Source organism: Lipotes vexillifer, unplaced genomic scaffold (genome assembly GCF_000442215.2).
Source record: "Lipotes vexillifer unplaced genomic scaffold, Lipotes_vexillifer_v1.1 scaffold218, whole genome shotgun sequence".
Classification (NCBI taxonomy): domain Eukaryota; kingdom Metazoa; phylum Chordata; class Mammalia; order Artiodactyla; family Lipotidae; genus Lipotes; species Lipotes vexillifer.
Window position 1 is genome coordinate 317,214 of NW_006793696.1, and position 11,407 is coordinate 328,620.

The following is an 11,407-nucleotide window of genomic DNA, read 5'->3' on the forward strand; positions in this document are numbered from 1 at the left end:
CCCCTGCATCGGCAGGCGGACTCTCAACCACTGTGCCACCAGGGAAGCCCCCTTGTGATGTAATTTTAATGGAATTGAGCAAGTGAAAATTACAATTAATTAAATTCAGCCATAATTTAGTTACTAATACCCTAATCCTTCTTGCATGACAACTGAATGGGTCATGCCATCAACAATGTTCAAGGCAGATTGTTAAGCTCTAATTGGTAGATTAGTACTTCATGTATGCTAGATAATAATGCAGAATTTGAGACGATATATATTCGAGTTCTTTAATTCTAAAAATTTTAGACTTTTTGTTCTTTAATTCTAGAAATCTTAGATTGGCCCCGTTGGTCCAGGGACTATATAGCAGGTAACTGAAGTACAATTGTCCCAGCTTTAAAGTTCTCACTCATCCACTCTTTTTGTCTTTGGAGTGTCCACTGATTGATAGTTCACTTTGCTTGCTGCCATGTACAAAAGGCCTTGCCAGAGTCTACCTAATTTGCAGGCCTACACTGTGCCTTAGCCACAGTATTTATCAGTATGTGAAAGAGGTGACCCCTCTCAAAGCGTATCATTCAGGATATGTAATAGTGATTGGATAGAATTTTTAGATTAAGGTCAGGATAAATAATATATCCCAAATAATCCAAACATATGAAATCAACAGAATTGAGTCTAATTCCCAATAATGCTGATTAACTTTTGTCTTTGAAGAAGTTACTTAACTTCACTCACCCTCAGTTTCCTGCTATGAAATGGTGATAATACCAAAATCTTGGGGTTGTTGTAAGAATAAAAGAAAATAAATGTAAATCACCCTGGCACAATTCTCTTATAAAGTATAGATTTATTATTAAGGGAAAATTAAAGGAAGAAGAGAGAGTCACTGCTTTTCTTGGAAATTTTTAATATTAATGAACAAGAAAAGAAAGTGAGCCAAATGAATTCCTAGATGGTGTCTCTTTTGTTAAGGAGAATAGGCTTCAACCTACAAATGGTACCAGCAAAAGTAGAAAAGGGAATAAATTCAAGATTACTGATGACCTAGTAAAGAAGCACAGAGAATTGTGAAATCCCCTAATCAGATACATTTTATTTCAAGTCATCAAGAATATCTACAAATGTTGGGCTTCCCTGGTGGCACAGTGCTTGAGAGTCCGCCTACCGATGCAGGGGACACGGGTTCGGTCCGGGAAGATCCCACATGCTGCAGAGCGGCTGGGCCCACGAGCCATGGCCGCTGAGCCTGCGCGTCCAGAGCCTGTGCTCTGCAACGGGAGAGGCCACAGCAGTGAGAGGCCCACGTACCAGAAAAAAAAAAAAAGAATATCTACAAATGTAGATACATAAATGGATCTAAACTCATATATCAGTTTCCCTTCAGAGGGAGATCTTTAGCAGGAGTATGACTTTATATATGTTAGTGGCTCCATCCTGTTAAATATCCTTTATCATTGACTTAGATAACACATATATTGCCTTGTGAAGAGAACAACTATGCTTGATGGCAGAAGCGAGCTGGAATAATGGGATGGAATCATTGCCATTCGCTTAGGCATAAACTAAACAATTATAGGAGAATGTGATGTGGCTTGTCAGTAATATATGCAAAAAAGACAGATTTTAATGGACGATAGTTATATGATTCAGCAATGTCATATTGCTGCAGAAAACCCTGTGAGCACTTTTTGATATTCAATATAAAATATCCAAACCAAAGCTTTCTATTTTTTATTCACCTGTCTTCCAGATTACTAATCTTGTCTTTTGCTGTCTCCCATTTGCTATTAAACTATCCCTTGAGTTCTTAATGTCTGATATTGTATTTTTCAATACTGGAATGTCCATTTCATTATTATTTTGTAAGCTTAATTTTATTGTGAAATTCTCCATCTTTTATATACTTTCTATGTTATTTCGTGTATTTTCTTAAATATATAAATCATGATTATTTTAAAGTCCTTATCTGCTAATTCAAACATCTATACCATCTGCTTTTTCTCCCTTTTTTTTTTTTCTTCACTTGTAACTAGTGCCAGTGTTCTGTCTCTTTGCGTGCCAGGTATTTTTTTTTAATTGAAAGTCAAGCATTGTGTTTTCAAAAAGCAAAGGTGGAAAAGCTCCAGATGATATACTTTCATCAGAGAGTTTCAGCCTGTCCTCTGCTAGGCAGATAGAGTAGAGGGGGTAGTGGGGCTGACCACTTTAAGTTTTCTTTGAGAATCTGTCAGATTCTATCTCTGCTCTACTTTTCAGAGGTCTTCAGCTTGGATATGTAGCTTCACACCCCATGAAGCTTCCGAATTTGGCAAATGTCTTGAGGGGGAGACTGGCTATGGCTGAGTCTACTCAAGTCATCACTTTTATCACCCCAAGCCTGATCAGGTCCCCAACTTTGCTGTTTCACCTGTCTCCCACCTTCTAGGGGCTGAAACAGGATCCTCACTCAGCCTCCAGCTCAGCCCACACTATCAAGCACCACTAGGAACAAAGTTATCTCAGATTACTTTAGAGTCAATTTTCCTTTCCTTTGAGGACTTTCAGCTGTCACCTGTCCTCCAAGTAGACCTTTGTCTCCTAAGTATCATGAAAATGCGGGCTATTCCACTTTAATTTTCTGTGTTTGGGCTTATGACTGTAGCCTGCTTTGCTGTGAAATTTTGAAACTTAGCAAATATCTTGGAGAGAAAAACGAATTTGAGGTCCTGCTACTCTCCAATTTTGTTACTCCAGTCCCATGTAACTGCCAAAAGTTTTGCTGTTCTTTTGTCCCCCAGCAGCAGTTCTCTTCCTGAGTTGAGCCTGGATTCTCAGCCTCTATCTGCATCCGGAAATCAAAAATAACCTCCAGGGACAGCTTCAGATTCTTAGCTCTTAGTCTTGCATTTCCTGAAATGTGCTCCCTCTGGTGCTTATTGTTTGGCTGATCCTTGATACCTTACATATATTACTTTTGTCACTGATTCAGCTTTTCTAATTTTTCTCAGTGGGAGCATTGGCCTGATGCTAATGACTCCATCTCACTAAAAGCAACAGTCTTATGTAGGTTCCAACTGAGTACAATACAGGCTTTAATAGGTAGAGGTATCTAGGCCCTGTGAAGATAAAGTATGTTTATGGATTGGATAGGGAACAAAATTTTCCACTTAAACTTTCTAAGATTTTTGGTACAGGGCATAACCTTCTGGATCTTTCTACCTATTTAGCTAGCTGTCATCCGTCTACCCATTCATCCATCCATCTGTCCACTCCTCCATCCATCTCTCTTTCAGAGTAATTTCATAGCAATGAGTTAGATTGTTACAAAATGAAGAATGAAAATCAGTGTCTGAAACAACTGAAATAGGAAATGGTAAGAATCTAGGTGCTGACATTTTCATTGTCTTCATGACTAAAATGAATAAACCAAATTGTATGATAGCTAGCTAATTCTATAACTGAAAAACTTTGCTTGATCTTACGTTAGTTAACTTACGCATACTACCTTAGATCTAGCATTTATTGCTCTTAATCCATTACCACCTATTTTGTAATGTTTCAACAAGGATTCTTTTCCTATCCCTTTTTTTTTTTTTTTTTTTTTTTCTTTTAACAATGCATAGGGCTTCCCTGGTGGTGCAGTGGTTGAGAGTCCACCTGCCGATGCAGGGGACACGGGTTCCTGCCCCGGTCCGGGAAGATCCCACATGCCGCGGAGCGGCTGGGCCCGTGAGCCATGGCCGCTGAGCCTGCGCGTCCGGAGCCTGTGCTCCGCAACGGGAGAGGCCACAACAGTGAGAGGCCCGCGTAACGCAAAAAAACCCCAACAACAACAATGCGTAATCATTGAGTTTTGGGATGATTATGAACATTAGAAATATGAAAAAATAATTTTTTTATGTATGTATTTAAATCAAATATATTTCTTTCCTGAAAGGGCAGAAAACAGAAAGTTTGAAGAAAGGTTATCTTGAATGAAACTTAGAGAAACAAGTGAAGAAACCTATCACTACAATGGAAGGAGAAGGCAGGCAGTTTTAAGTAAGAAGAGAAAATAAGAAAGCTACAAGTCATATCCTTGAGTAATTATCAATATTTGAAAGACTAAAACCATGATAAGCATCATTAGCACCTATATGCAAATACCAGATTAAATTTAACTATATTTACATTGTGGGTCTATCTCCTCATGACTTAAATCGACCTATTATGATCTTAGATTGGTCTAATGCCATTTTCTTATCCATATAGTGGGATAAAGTTATTATAATAATAATACTTTTAAAATAAATATTTTGTCCTAGATTTAGACTTTCATGAGTATTACCTGTATATTATGACATTTAATCCTCACAACCACCATTTAAAGTAGGTAAACTTAGTCCTGTTTAGTTATAGAGAAGTAAAATGAAGCATAGACAACATATGAAATTTGCCAGGTCATAGATTTTAGTTAGCGTCAAAGCTGTGTTCAAATCCTGTGATCTAAAACACTGTCCTATAGAATTTTCTGCAGTAATGGAAACGTTCTATCCCTGCACTGTCTAATACATAGCCACCAGGCACATGTAGAAATTGAGTACTTGAAATGTGCCTAGTACAATTGAGGAAATGAACTTTTAATTTTATTTAATTTAATCAAGTAAAATTTAAATGGTCACATGTGTCTAGTAGCTACCACACTGGACAGCACAACTCTAAACTAATTAGATTATATTGGCTGCTGGCCCTGAAAAATCTTGTGAAGTGTACAAGAACACCATTTTAGAAGCTTTTTCTTAATCAGCTGGAACATCACTCCTTGACCTACTTTTAATAGAAATCAATATTGTATATGGAAAAAAAATGTAATGTATATACTGGTCTTTATTAGTAAATAATATGGTAAATAGCTTACTTGTAAGCATTTGTATGAAATAAACAGTTTGTAAGTCAGGTGCTTTCTTTAAGTCAAAGGGCAACTTTCTCTTTCTTTATTTGGGCTTGCTGTGAGGGCATTAGTATACATACTTAAGCCCACATGAGGAAAATAATAGAAGAGAGGAAAGATAGGGGAAGCTGGTTGTTTTATATTTACTTAGAATGTATTAGATGTTGGCATTATGGAGCTAAATGGCGAGTTCTCCTACTTCCTTCCGGGTCATGTCTGCAGGGTGTGCTGAATAAGCAGGGTGGCAGCAAAGGACACTTAATATGATTCTTTCAGGAGCATGTGAGGTGACTCCTGTCCCTTGCCCGCTGTTCCTCCTGCCAAGTGATTTTAAGCTAATATTAATGGGCAGGAATCACACAGTAGGTGTGCCCTTTATTCTCTCTAGAATGCCTTATCACTCCTTCCTCCTTCACTTTTTTGTCCAAAATAACACTTTCTTTACTTATATAAACATCACAATAGTGTTTTGCTTTATATGTGAAGTCTCAAAAAGCAAACTAATATTTTCCGTGCCTAAGAACATTCTGTAAATTAAACAGCGTTTCTACTTTCTGAGAACCCAAATTCCACCAGAATAAATTGGAACATTCTCTCTGTGCTTTATTTTCAGATTCTTGACTCTTAAAGATTGAAATTATTAAAACAAATGCAAGTAATTCAAGAGCTTTCATTCCTCTTTTTCCTCATCGGTGCTGGTTATATTTTAGGCTTTGTTCAGAAGGTCAGAGTTGGCTCGATGGTCATAGCTGTGGAAGGGAGTTTGATTGACTGCACATGTGCTAATACTATGCATACATTATTGAGGGCACTACGAGGCAGAGTGCCCTCAGAGAACACTTCTGAAAAGAGTAGTTGACTCAGGCCCCACCTTTACAGAGCTCAGTTCCTAAAAATAGGTGCTAAGTTGCATCCTTTAGATGCAGGGCTGAAATAAATTCAGCCGTCCCATCTACTCTCTTGATAGACCCTTCAGTGGAGCTGGCCTCCACTCCACCGACTGCTTTCAGGGGACTGGGAAATTTGCTGTACAAAGGAGGAAACTAGTCTGTGAAGAACTATAAAGATATATGACATTTCCACGAACTTGGGGTTAAGTCTAAATATTACAAAAGGTATGTGTTACATAGTCATTGATACTCTACTTCCAGAGTTGTGATATGTTCTTGCTGATTGCTTAAGATCAATGAAGACCACAGGTCAAATTGTAATTGTCATCACAGCAAATATTCAATTGGATTTTGTAGAATAGTTAGCATTTTTTATTTTTAGTATTGAAGAAATATGAACCAAACTTGATAAACAGACATCAATGAAAATTATACTTCAATTTATAGTTAAAAGGGAAAACTGAAAGAATTAGTTTATCTTTTATGAGCATAAATTGATAATGTATACAATGAATATGTTTGAAACTCTAAACTATATTTCCTTTTTTTTTTAAACTATACTTCTTAAAATTTGCTGAGGGAAAGGAAGAGTTGAAAATATGCTCAACTGTTGCAGCTTGCTCAGAGAAATGTATAAAATGTATTCTTTCTCCAGCCTTAGTTTGATTTTGTGCTTCTTGCCCCAGCCAGTCTCATCTCCTCTGGGAGTATTACTGGAATAAGGATTAAAGAATCAGGTTCTTACATGTTTTGCAGAATTAAGAAAAGCACTGCCAGTTGGATCTGCCAGACCTAATTATAGTAACTACAAACTTAAAGAGAGAAGATTGAGATTTTACTTTTAAAATAACATGGCCTATATACTGTTTCAAATGAATTTATTCTGTCTTCAGTTGCCTATGAACACCTTAATTTGGTCCTGTTGTGCCTTAAATGTTTAGATGTTAGAGACTGAAGTGATTTGGAAGAGGCATTATAACAGAATCTCTTACGACACCAACTAAAAGCAAGGACACTTTAAGATTACATAATACAGGGTTTAAATTTAGCCAGCTGGTGCTGAACTGAAAGATGTTTTATTTTTACCAGAGCTCTATTTGGTCACTGAGGAGCTTGAGTTTGTTTGAATTATTTTAAAATTTTATGTGCAGGGTGCCAAAGGGCGAGTAAAATATTTACCTGAGCTACATTCAGAGCCCTGAATTTTAAGGAGCACCAGTTTTGAGTTTTAGAAGTTATTACCATTGAGTGGCAAAAATATTGAATAAAAAATGGGAAAGTGTTGAATTCTGTGCTTAAATATTTCTCTACTTGTCTGCCTAATCTTTGAATCTTTTACCTTTTTTACTGTTAACATGTAAATGAACAACTAGATCCATTTTTTAAAGTCATTCAGCATTTCAGATGTCTACAATATGGCAAAGTGCCAGGTGTTTGGGGAAAATGTAGTCTGGAGTTTGGAGTAAATATTTCTGCATGCAGTGTTGTGCATCTTTTAGATACAACTTCCCTCAACCACCTGAAAAATAAAAGTAGATATTCTAATGATCACAGAGAGCTTTACTTCAGAAAATGTCAGGCAGGCCTCAAGTCTTCAGTGTTTACAAAAGAAGAGAGGGTTGGTTGTCTTTCCTCAAGTTTACTTTTGAGTAAAAATACCCCACAAAGTTCATAGATAATTTACTATTGTTTATCATTGGTAGCTGTCTGCTATTCAGTCATTTCCAGTATTTTGCCTCTCACTTACATTTATCACAACTGAAAAACTTCTGCATATCAGTATTCGTTTTATTCGTTTGGTAAAATATTACTTATGATGAGACAATTTGGGGTTGGACCCCCATGGTAACCTTGGAACTGGAAACTGATACTTCCTCTCTTCTCTCTCTCTCGTGCATACACATAAGTCTGGGCAGTAAGAGACCATTTTGGAACTCTTGTTTGTTAGCTTGGAGTCACATCTAGATTCAGTAATTTACAGACCAGGCCAGAAACTTAATCAGTCCTTGGCAGTATAATTCCCAGATTTCTGATTGAACAATCTGTGAGGGATAGAACTTAAATGACATTATGTTGTCCTTTTTATTTGCTTCCCACCCCCTCTTTTAAAAGCATTCAAGTTACACTTTGAAATTTAATTAAATTGTAATTTTTTTTTCCCTGCTACTGAGACAAACACTTGCTCATTCAAATTATAGGTTCATCCTTTGCAGAATGTGGGTAACATCAGATTTTTCTGATTCAGGAATAACTTTTTTTAGAACACTGGTTTATTCAATATAAGTACATGGTCTTTATGTGACTGCATGATATATTGTATTGTTGTTGTTTTTTCCCTGACACCAAATGCATGGTATTTTCTGACACCAACCAATTCTCCAATTCTGACACCAGCGGGGTGTACAACAATTCAGTTCAATTCTCACATTAACTTCCAGAGTTAGAGCAGAACCCACGGATTGCCTGCACTTTAGACACTAACTCAGGAACAGCCAAATGGAAGAGATTCATAGAGTAATGGGCAGGGGGGGCACAGAGCTTCCATGCACTCTCTGGGCTCACCACCCATCAGTATGTTCACCAACTGGAAGCTCACTAAATCCTGTTGTTTAGAATTTTTATTGAGATTTCATGATGTAGGATGATTGGCTGAATCATTGGCCATCGTTAAGTAGGTTCAATCTCTAACCCGTCTCCCCATTTCCAAGGTGGGAAGTGGGGCTGAATATTCAGACTCAAATCGCTTGGGTGTCTTTTCTGGCAGCCAGCCCCCATCCTGAAGCTATCTCTATTTCTCCTACCCCCGCATAAGGCCAGGAATTAGCTCATTCGCTAGCATACCAAAGACACCATCACTCAGGAGTTTTGAAGGGTTTTAGGAGCTCTGTGCCAGGAACCAGGGACAAATACCAAATACTTATTGTGCATTATATCACATATATCCACAATGTTACTTCTCCGTCTATGAAACGCTACCTATAAACTCCAGAGTAAAAGTTTCATCCAATTTATTTTCCTAATCATTGGAATCCTTCTTTTGCAAATTTAACTAACCTGAGTACTTCTCCATTTGTACAATATAATCAGGAAAAGCACAAAGAACAATGATAATCAGCCAGTGTAAAGAATAAAGGTTTTTTTTTTCTTAAGAATTGAGAGTCAGCAAATTCAATGAGTTATTTGTATCAGTTTGGATACAAGAAATGAGAGTATTGCTATATTTAATGACTCTTGGGACTTTGTGGGCATACATGATGGCATAAAAATAATCTGGCAGTGAGCAGTGCAATAGGTAATCCAAATTCCTGGTAGAGTGGCTGTACTTCTTAAAATATCACAAAGGATAAAAGGAATTTATTACATAGATAACACAAAGAACCTCAGTGACTATTTGATTTAACACCTTTAAGTTCTAGATAAGAAAACTGAGCCACAGAACATTAACTAGTAACTTACAAGATTTAGGCAGAGAGAACTAGAAACCAACTCTCTTGACTTATATTTCAGTGCTATATGTCATTCTGCAAAGCTTTGTGCCATATCACCCCAACCTTACTCCACCCCCATGACTTGGAACACATTTAGAGGTAAACCTTCATAAAGCCTTTTTTCTTCCAGGTTTTTGTTGCTTTTTACTTTGCATTTCCTGTTTCTCTTTAATTTAGGATAAATTATGGAAAAGGAGAACTGATCCACATATTCATTTAAAACTCAAAAAAATGGTGATTGGTTTATTTTTTAACTTGACTAAGCGTTTAAGTTTGCTCATCTTCTGTGCTAGATGAGCTGTTTCTGCCCCACCCCCACCGCAGACCCCCACCATCACCTTGTCATTGGAGACATCATTTTTCACTGCTCTTTTTGGCAGACCTTCAAGTAGGTTTTAGTCTTCTGCATTTTTCCAGCTGTATACGGAATATATCCTGTTGCCCGGCGAGGTGAATGCTTTAGATATGTCTGACTGTTCAAAAGTAAATAATTGCCAAATTGCTCCAGGCACACATACGACTTAAAATAAATATAATACTAAAAGAATTTATTTTAGGAAATTTTTGTTGGTCAAAGATCCAATAACACATTCCCCCCAAATCTGAATATATCAGCATGTGTGTTTCTAAATGTATTAACTTGGTAGTTATCAACATAGAAAAGCTAAAAATAAAAAATTGTACCACCATTAATATTTTTAAATAAATTTATTTATTTATTATTTTTATTTATTTATTTTTGGCTGCATTGGGTCTTCGTTGCTGCGCGCGGGCTTTCCCTAGTTGCGGCGAGCGGGGGCTACTCTTCGTTGTGGTGGCTTCTCTTGTCGCAGAGCATGAGCTCTAGGCACACGGGCTCAGTAGTTGTGGCTCGTGGGCTCTGAGCGCAGGCTCAATAGTTGTGACGCACGGACCTAGTTGCTCCGCGGCATGTGGGATCTTCCCGGACCAGGGCTCGAACCGTGTTCCCCGCATTGGCAGGCAGATTCTTAACCACTGCACCACCAAGGAAGCCCTCACCATTAATTTTAAAAGCAAAGTCCAGCATTATAAATGATTTCAAAATATGTCAGTGGTTTTCATGTAAAGTTTCATAAATATGAACTGAATATAAAATAATGTTCAAATAATAATCATTTTATTTTATTTTTTAATTCATAGGAAGTTAATTGCATTGAAATAAGATGTAGGCAGAACTCACATTATAAAGTGGCTGGGTTTGTTTAAACTATGTATATTAAATTTTGAGTACAGTCACAGTTCCCCATTGAATTGCATTAAAATTCAAGGGTGCTTTATCACTATCTCTGTTGTTGTTGATTATTTTATTTTTAGTCAGTACCATCATAATAAGAGTTCAGCTTTATCTTATCTAACCACTAAGCCTTTTTGTCAAGTAATTAGACTTCATAAGTAACTATAGTAAATAAGTGCTCCAGGGAAACAGTGAAAAATCTTTTTTCAAAGCCAAGGATCACTTTTTAATTTATCTGTCTTATAAGTTAGAAATTTTTCTTGTTGACACAAGGGTCTTATTGTCAAGTTGGAATATTCTGGGAAAGAGATAGAATAAAGTGAGTTTGGTCACATTATTTAAGGGTGGTCAATTCCAGCTACAAGCTTTGTTTAAAATTCACTGCCTCTGCTTCTGTTGGATTTTGACTGATTCTCCTGAGTATTATATAGGGTAAAAGTCTGCTATTTGGCTACTAGGGTGAAGCCCAGCCCAGTTTCCAGTTGGAACACAGGGGCCAGAGCTAGAGGTGCCAAAGAAAGAGCGACGGGCAGCAGTCAGCCGCTTGGTCCGCTCTTTCTGTCCTCCGTGCTATTCAAGGATGCTCAGAGTGGGAATAGAACCTCGTTACAGCCCTGACTTCTTCAGGAGAAACTATGCTAGCCCTCTGGGTCCCGGAGGACTCAAAAACATTTATTTTTAGGAATGTAACTGTATTAGTGCATGTGTGCTTCAGTCACTGACTCATTCTGGAATGGGAATAATTTCAGGATTCATCATCCATTCATTCATCCAGAGCTGAACACTAACCCCAAGTTTAACTCTGTAAAATATCAGAGAAATGAAATTTGAAAGGAAGGCATATGTTTGTATTAAAGTTGCAATATTCTTTTCCCTA

The 11,407-nt window shown here is 37.3% G+C and overlaps 1 protein-coding gene across 3 annotated transcripts in view; it reads left to right on the forward strand.

Annotated features, from left to right (window-relative positions):
• The window catches only part of XIRP2 (xin actin binding repeat containing 2), a 297,042-nt gene that overhangs the window by 221,942 nt on the left and 63,693 nt on the right, over nucleotides 1–11,407 (forward strand). Inside the window, exon 1 of one of the 3 annotated variants that reach the window (XM_007466560.1) lies at nucleotides 5,772–6,012. The exons of the other annotated variants lie outside the window; for them this stretch is intronic. The gene's annotated coding sequence lies outside the window, so the exon portion shown is untranslated. Of the gene's footprint in view, nucleotides 1–5,771; nucleotides 6,013–11,407 lie in introns of those variants that run through there. 3 annotated transcript variants of the gene reach the window in all.